General features: G+C 40.3%; 1 pseudogene; it reads left to right on the forward strand.

Moving 5' to 3' along the window:
- The first annotated feature begins 3545 nt into the window (after window positions 1–3545).
- Window positions 3546–3664, forward strand: LOC112469876 (annotated as a pseudogene).
- Window positions 3665–9226: the final 5562 nt, after the last annotated feature.

Consider the following 9226-nt stretch of genomic DNA (forward strand, 5'->3'; position numbering starts at 1 on the left):
ATATTCCACAGCATTGCCACAGATATCTTGAATGAAAACGGCAAGAGAGAAAGGCCCGATCCAAATGAGGTGGCTGTGGAAGGTGAGGGCTTCCTCCCTAACAAACCAAGCCAAGAATGTTAAACATAGCACCTGAGAAAAATCTCATTCCAATGACCTTAAGAAACTAACATGTTTTAGGACCTGCTGAATGGCAACCACTTGCACATGCATTGTTTTAATTAATCCTTATAAAAAAAAAATCTTCCGAGCTAGATAATATTCATATATTTTACGTGTGATGTAATCTCTTCAAGTTATACAGATACTCTTACAGGAGTTCATCCTATGCTGGTCATTGTTGAGTTGTTTGCATATGTAAGATCATTGACTCTGTTATACCAGTTTTACAGGTGAGAAAACTGAGGCTTGGAGGGGCTGACTTGCCCAACGTTCCGTAGCTGTTAAGTGGCGAGCCCACTCTCAAACTCAGTTGTGTGCCTGTCCTTTTCTCGATTGTCATCCAGAACTTCCTTCCTCACAAAACCCTAGTGCTTACCCTCCTCCAGCCGGGGAAGAGTGTCTTTCAGAGGGTTTCCTGCATGTTGATTGGTCAAATAAGTGTTCCTCAGGAAGGACTCTGAGGAAAGTACAGAAGTGTGACCTTTAGGAGAAGCTGCCATTGTTCTCCAGAATGCTGGGGCCTGTGAGGGTTCCAAGCCTGATGAAGTGGTCCCTCTAAACTCACGGCTCTTTGAAATGCTACCTCATCAGTCTTTCCGCCAGACTTCAGAGGTCAGTGGTGAGCACATACGTGACACAGATGGAAGAGGGTGCTATCTTTCTCTCATACAGAAGAACAGATCAAGAAAAATCAGAGCCTCCTCTGCCAGGGTCAGGGCACTCCCTATAGCATGTGCTGTGCAGAGGGCCTGAGCACTGCTAGAGTTTTTCATGTAGTAGGTGATAGATAAATCTTGTTGAATGTTTCATGTAGTAGGTAATAGATAAATCTTGTTGAATGAATAAACAAATGAGTGAATGAATTCTCACAGTTATAAGGGCAGAGGAGAAGCAGCAGATTGGTGAGTTCTAAATACTTCGCCCACTTCCCCGAGATGGGAAAGACCTAATGTCCAGTTAGGAGTTTCTCTGTGAGACCCTGTGACTCGGTGATACCAGCTCACTTTCTCTGTGAAACTTCTACCTTCTTCAGTCCCCTCTTATCCTCGGCACATCTTGTCTGAGGCTTTCTTCAGAAACAACCTATGAAGCATTATACTATTGTGTTATGATACTTACAGGAAGATAAGGTGCTTGCACAGAGCTGCAAGTTTCTTGAAGGCATTCACTTTTGATTCAATCACTAAATATTCACAAGAGATTTTCCAAGGAGCCACTATGTGCCAGGCACAATGGAAGGGGTTGAGGATCCAGAAATAGGATATTGTCCATGTACTTAATTGGAAGGAGTGATGTTTTATATCTTTGGAAGGGATGATGGTGGGAGATAGAGTGTGAATAGATGGTGGGGTGTGTATGGACAGGTACATAATCAAAAATAACACAGCATGAAAGCTACAAGAATGATAAGCACAGAGAAGGCAACCTTTGGGGGGAATTTAGAAAAGATGCCCCTTCCTAGGAGTGGATGCAGACGCAGACCTGCACCTGGGCACATGGATTGGTGAATGAAATACATCCGCACCCACTTCTTCCCCAGTGCCCTCGAGCTGTGACCAAGCTGCAAAACAGACCACACGGACTGAATTAAGGGTGCACTGGGATGAGACAACCGACACAGCTTGGGTGTGATGACGAAGTAAAGCCTACACTGAGTCTTGAAGGCTAAGTGGGAATTAGCCCAAGAAAGAAGAGAGGAAGAGCATTCCTAGCAGAGGAAACAGAAGACCACAAAACTCAGTGGTCTCTAAAAACATGGAACACTCGGGAAGTCGTAAAGGCTAAAAAACCAGTCGCCTTTCTTTCTTCAGCATTATATCGGGAAAACATTTATTGCTGGTGAAATACATCAGCAAAAAGATTCTTGACTTTTTTTTTTTCTTGTTTTGCATATTGGGCTGTTCTTTTCCCCTCACAAAGCATAAGATGACTGTAGATTATCATCAGTTCCCATATCCTTAAGGAGTGAGTTGTAAGGATCCCTTGGATGCCCATTTTCTATAAGTGCAATGAAAGATTTCCCATTCACATCAACACATCAGCTCTGCTTCCTCCAGTTTCTGCAGAGCTAAAGACCCAGGGATTGAGGCTATGGTCAGAGAGGATCAAGGTTAACCACCCTGTTCCCCTTCTCTTACAGAAGGCTTCACTTTCCTTTAAAGAATGCATTGCTGCCAAAAATTGCGTTCTGCAATACCTCCTTGCTGGCAATTATGCTTGCAAAGAGGAGTAATAAGGAGAGGTTCTTATCATTTAGACACTTTTGAATAGAGTGGTAAATTGTTATTCAGATCTCCTTTGATGCCCAATGTGCACATTGTTCTTTCCATGCTCTAGTTTTTTAAGAAAATATGTGCTTCCCTGGCTGTTATCTCCCAACCCCATCCACTCTACCTGTTTCTCCTAATGAGCACAATTCCCATATCTGGGCGGAGCAGCCCACTCTGCAAGGTCCTTCCTATCTCTTTGACCTCCTCTGCTTTCCTCCTGGACAAAAAGCATGATCAGCTCATGGCATAGCATCAGGAGTGTCATATCATGTTCTATGTGTGTACTTCATGTGAAATCAGTGAATGGAGCCCTCTTAGCTTGTGGAATATAATTCTAATCTAAACAAACTTGTGTAAATAGCACATGGGGCTTTATTGACAGAATCAGCTATATTTGAAAAACTACTGCTATTAAATTGTTACTAGTAATTTTCATTGCAGGCAAATACTAAATACACCAAGGATAAAAGCGAAACTTTCTATGATGCCAGTGATCTGTTAGAGAAAGCGTTAACCATTAGTACTACAGTCCTATGCTTCTCTTGTTAGAATCTCAATTTACAAAGAAGTCAGGAAACATGCTCAGATCTACTCAGTGAAAACAAATTTAAGAAATGGATGCTCCAAATCTTAATGTTGGCCTCATTTTCTCATTTTCAAATTCTATTTTTAAAAAAAAAAGAGTTTTGGGGCTAGAATTTGGCTACGAGCCTTTTGATATTTCTGGGTATTTTTCTGACATGATAGACACAGTGACATACCTCACTTGGAAGGAGAACAACAAAAAAAATAAGACAGTTGGTGTATTGTTTGGACTCAAATTTCAAGAAGTGGAGGGGAATAATTTATCTACAAGCTAAGCACAAGAAAGAAAATGAGAAAAGTATATCTAGACAAATTTCATTTGAATTTTTAAATAAAATATGAAAATTATTTTAAAAATAACTTTTTAAAAATATAAGTGAATTTGTTTTTGGAACAAAGTCTTTACAGCTACACAAGCCATGGCAGAAATCATATATAAAAGACTTAGTAGATTTGATCCTACCCTCTTAAATATATTTTTTAAATTTTCATAAGAGAAAAACTGTCTTAAAATTCAGCGGGGAACGTGTCTTCGGCCATACCATCCTGAACACGCCCAATCCTTTCTGATCTCGGCAGCTAAGCAGGGTCGGGCCTGGTTAGTACTTGGATGGGAGACCACCTAGGAAGACCAGGTGCTGTAGGCATAAAAAATAAATAAAAAATAAGGGATTGTAAGCTGACAAAGTCCTTGCAGTCTGTGAGGTCAACCAAGGGTTGCCTCGCCTAAAAAAAAAAAAATTTAGAGGGAAAAGCAACATATGATTAACTTTATAGAATTCTTATAAATTGATAAGTGAGAGACTAATAACATACTACAAAAATGAGCAGAGATTATGAACAGGCAATTAACAAAGGAAGAAATACAAAAGTCAGCAAACTTAAAATAATCTTATAAGTAACAAAGAAATATAAATTAAAAGAAGATACCTTTTTAGTGAATTCAGCCTCAGGATTTATTTTTCATGATAGTATTCAGTGTTGGTGAGTACTCTAGGAATTACTACATATGGGGCACTTTAATGATATATATTCAATTCTTTTAAAAAGTTAAACTTTCAAGAATGTAATTTTTAAGTCATAAATTCCAACAAAGATCTATGTAACAAGGATACTTGTATGATAAAATTTTTTTTTAATAACCAAAAATGAAAATGACATAAAGGGTTCTATCAATTTTAATCCTTTAATTTTTAAAAATTTGTTGAGATGTTCTACAGTAAATATGCATTACTTTTATTTTGTAAAATGATGATGTATCTTAAAAAAGATTAGAATGACTTCACAGTGGCATGGCAAGTAGTGGGCAGGCTCTGGGAGTGGTCAGCCTCTGGGGAAAGGAATATCTTATCACTGACATTGCTTCGAATTGTCAGCCCATGATAATAATCAAGAACAAACCAGCTTTTAGTCGGGCTCTTTACTGTTTTTAAAATGTTTTTAAATTATTTTAAATCATTGCACCCTGGGTCACTACTCCCATGGCATTCTGCCCTCCTTGATACATGACTGTACCGGCTGATGCTTCGGGAAAGAAAGAGGAAGGGGTGACACCTCAATTTCAGCATCGGGTATGTAAACACCACTCAAAATCGGTACTTTAAATCAGTTTTTACAATAAAAGACATAATCACTTCAGGGCTATAAACTGCAGCATTGTCCAGCTTACCTAGGTGATCCTACTTCAGGAGTGGAGTGGCATCATTTTCACTTTGTAGGCTTTTCTGTTCTGCATGTGTGTGGCATCCCACAGGAGCCTCATTTGTCCTGTCACACTGGAACTTCACAAGTGAGAGTTGCCGGCTGGCTGGGAGGTATTTCCCTATGTTTCTATCCCTCAGGAACCATGAATGAGATACCATGCATAATATGAATGGATATCCTCCCTCCCCCAGGCACCTTATAAATTTATTATAAAGCACTGGATTTTGCAATAACAAAATAACTTAGGAAATTTGAGGAAAGTGTAAAAATGAGAGATTTATGTCTCTTCAGGGTCACCCTAGACCACATGTCCGCTGAGTAACAGCCTGATTTTATTAACGCAAGAGCAGGCCCTATTTTACCCAGAGCAGGCGGAAATACTACAATGCGAGCAGCTCTGAAGTTTCCAGTGCTGGGGAGCAGAAAAGTAGACATGAGTCAACCAACTTTTCTGGAAGGAAACAGCAGACGTGGACAACTCTGTAGTTTGAGGCGATGAGACCAGCTGGTTAGATGATGCTTTTTTCGCATTTAACATCCACTTTGTAAAAGCTCCTTAGAAAGGTCCTATTTGGGTTTAGGACTATACGAAGATTGTGGTGGGGAGAGGCTTCATTTGGGCAGGTGTGTGGAATGTATAGCATCTAACTTAAGCTTGTGGTTTTTTTTTAAAAAAAACAGTATGTTGGGGTTTATGTAGCTCCTTAGATGTTTATTGTTCCAACTTGCTTGGCATTTAGTTGTCTTTTAAGGCAGTCATAAGCAGAGGTAAAACTTGTAATATGGTAATTACTCCAAATCCTACAAAAAGCAATTCATACCACTTGGAGTTGTTATTAGTTCATTAGAGCTGAGAAATCTCTACCCACTATTTATTGTGCCCACCAGTCAAGAGTAAGAGCAGACATAAAGCTGCCTTCAGAAGTTAGGCCCTGATTTTCGCTCTGATAAAAAACCCTTGAGAATCCTAGGAAACACTTTCCCTGTTTCAGCCGCCCACTCTACATGCAAGTACTTTTTGTCTATTCTATCAGTTTAATGAGAGGACCGTCTCCCATTCATTATGTCGGTTTGAAAAACAATCAGAAGGATCATGACTGTGTCCTTCGAGAATCTAAGCGCCTCCAGGGCTGTATCCATTTTCAGAAAACCAGATCTTTACCTTTGCTCTTACTTCACCTCAGCATTTTCTTCTGCAGCAGAAATAATGCGTTTCGTCATTTTGGAACAACAGTCTAATACATTAATGACTGCAGGTGCTGTTTCTAGAATTTTGGCTCTGCAGATGTTCTATGGTGAGCGAGTCCAAGGCGGCAAGCGAAGGTCGTGGAAAGCGAGGATTTTATGAAGCTGGGAGACACGGCAGTATAAGCAGAAGTACTCGCACATAATTAAAATAGATGAAGAATACATGCTACATAGACTGTCAAAGACATATGTGAGCTGGGAGAAGAGGAGGGGCGACTGGAGGGGACATTAAAAGGATAGGAAATCAGAGAAATGTGGCCTCCTGTTCCTTAGTTTCTAGAATCAGGGAGTTATATAATCCACCCCTGCAGCTTGAGGGGATTGGGCTAATAGTTAACTTAATTTTTCTGGAATGTCCTTTTATTTCTGTAAGTCAGCCCAAGCGGAAAGAAAGTAGAACTCTCATCAATGAATCAAAAGTCAGGAGGGGCCAGCTGGGAGGACTAGGTCCCCCTGGATCCTATACATATTACTTCACTCCTTGGCGGTGCTTCGAGTGCAGGTTAAATGAATTGTTCCCATTAGCAAGCTGATAGGACAGCTCCTTTAGATGAAGGAGACTTTGTACTTTGAATGTCACCGTGAGGAAAAGGTAGCCCTCACAGAAAAGTTGACAGTGCCACTTGTGGCAGTATTTTACTGTCATTGTTAAAGCTATATAAAATGATGACTTACAGTAAGGCTCAGAGTTTCAGCATAATATATAATAAGAAGAAGACTTCTGTCAGCTTAGAATTGGTGTCGCAATTCTCTTCAGCTTGGTGGTTTATCTGAGGCATGGTGGTCATAGACATAGTACTTGGTGCCAGACTTGCTGTCTGAGGCTGATTCACTCTGACATTGATGCTACATTCACTCTGATTAGTCACTTCTACCTTCATTTGCTGGAACTCAAATCCTGAAAGTTTCCTTGCTTCATCTGTGTACCTTTTATAACCATATTTAAAGCACCCTACAGTAAGTGACACAAAGTATGACTATTGGGGGAAAAACATTAAAAATCAGAAGGATGTTGAGTTGACTGAAAGCTTCCTGATGTCTGAATTCAAAGTCATCCGACCTTTACCATATTGGCATCAGGGGGATGGCTTGTTTTATTTATTCTGTTACCTTGGAAACTAAGGCACGGGTTTCATTTGCGCAAATAAAGAGTAACAGAATTAGTTATCTTCATCATATAGCAGTTGTAGGAATTATTTGGAATATCTAAATCACGTATAAGCATCTTTTAAAATGCAAATAAAAAATCAAGATGTTTGTAGGGGAAAATATATAAGCAGGAAGAGATTCCCATCACATACATTCCTTGACGGGCATAGGCACCTGAAGAAAAGTCAACAGGGCTTCGAGTGACCAAGGATGAAAAGAGAATGTACTGATGGTGGGCTGAATTAACAAAGCCTGCATTTTTTCAGTGCCCCTAAAACACGTTTTGCCCTTGAAGCTCATGGATGTCGAGAGCAAAGTTTGGGCTTCCTGAGAGACAAGAGATACCTTCTAGGAAGGAGAATGGGGCTGGTACAAAATGAATGTCCAGAATAGAATTCGAGTCACCAGTGGAGGCTTCGGCTGATACTCATACCATAGGCTTTCCCTCTCAGCACCGTGAGTACAGGATCGTTGCTGTCTTATTGTCTGCTGTGTCCCCATCACCTAACGGTGCCTGACAACATGGGATGGTGAGAGAACAAATGCTCATACAGCCAACAAGCAGCAGTCTATATGACAAGTCTGAATTTTTACAAATTCCACTTTTAGCTGAAATGTCAGATTGTTCATTAATGAGATGTTCGAATAGTTTTAAGATTTCTTTTGGCTCTGGGACCAAATTAGTGACAGCTCTGAAATTAGAGGTAACTAAAGCTACCTCACTAGATAGGAGTTGATTTCTAAATTCAAAAAAGGCTTTAAGGGTGCTGTTTTTACATTGCGTAGGTAAAAGGACAGAGTGGAAGACACGGCCGTGTGTGGCAAGAATTGGTCCCTGCTTTTACATCATGTCATAGGAGTCCAGTCTCTTACCCTGGCAGCTAGGAGTATCCTCAAGGCTTGGACAAGTCCCCTCCAGTCTCTTGGTTACAAATAGATGGGGTGGAACAGAGGGGCACTTACTTGTACACAGTACACCATCTAAACTGCACAAAATGAGAAAAGACAGCCAGAATGTAAATAAAGTTAAGGAGAGCCTGTTAGTGACAAAGTTAACACTGGTGGAAGGGTGGGGAGACCACAGGGTCTTTGAGCCAGGATATAGTTGTCTCTCATGATTTTTGCTAGATGCCTTTAGCTCTTGGTGTGGGCCTGGGAGGAACACTTAAAGGATTCAGCCAGAGGAGGAAAGAGCTGCAATGACCACTGAAAACGTCACTCACTGAGCTCTGGCCCCAGCTCTGCCACACAGGGGCCAGTTGACCTTGAACATGCCCCTCCATGTTTCTGACACTGTTTCCTCACTGAAAAATGGCTTAACAATATCTTCACTACTTAGTTCACAGAAAGAAATGAGCAAATCAGAAGTTGGGTTGAAAATATGCTGTCGACCTTACAACAGTGAACAAATTGTTACAATGGTTAGCTGCAAATTGCCCTTGAATAAGCTTCTAGTGAGTTCAAAAATGTAGGACCAAAAAAAAAAAAAAACCACAAACACAACAACTGATGGGGAAATGCTACATCTTGTAAAAATGAGGATCAGTTTGCTATTTTGAATGATGAAATTACCTGCAAAGGGGCTAAACTCCAAGTGAGAAACAACCATCTGCCCTAAAATAATCACTTAAGAAAGAGCCAGAATTTCTCAGGTTCTTGTTTTGGATCATTAACCAAGGGATGTCTGATTCTGTTTAGGTTTCTATATAGTCGAGGTGCCCTGCACTTAAGAGTGGATGCTATTGTGTGCCACTGATGCAACTTTCCATTCAGCCAACAAAAACACGGGCTGCCGAAACAAAGGGGGAACCAAACAAAAGATTGTCTGAGAGGGCAGACCCATCAAAACTATAGTAAAAAGATGGCAGAGGGTCAAGGCAGGAGAAGGTAGAATTCAAAGTCAGGTCTTCTGATTTATTTTCTACTGCACGCTTCCTTCACACAGCCATACCAAATTCCAGTTCTCCCTCATCAACCAATGAGGTTATGATCCTAAAATGTATTTTAGTTGATAAAATCATGATTGGCAAGATTAAAGTCTCATTAAAAACAAGAATTTAAGGAGGAGGAATAAAAGGTATTGAATATTTCTTTTCATAAATAACATA

This window comes from Pteropus alecto, unplaced genomic scaffold, assembly GCF_000325575.1.
Source record: "Pteropus alecto unplaced genomic scaffold, ASM32557v1 scaffold86, whole genome shotgun sequence".
NCBI lineage: Eukaryota > Metazoa > Chordata > Mammalia > Chiroptera > Pteropodidae > Pteropus > Pteropus alecto.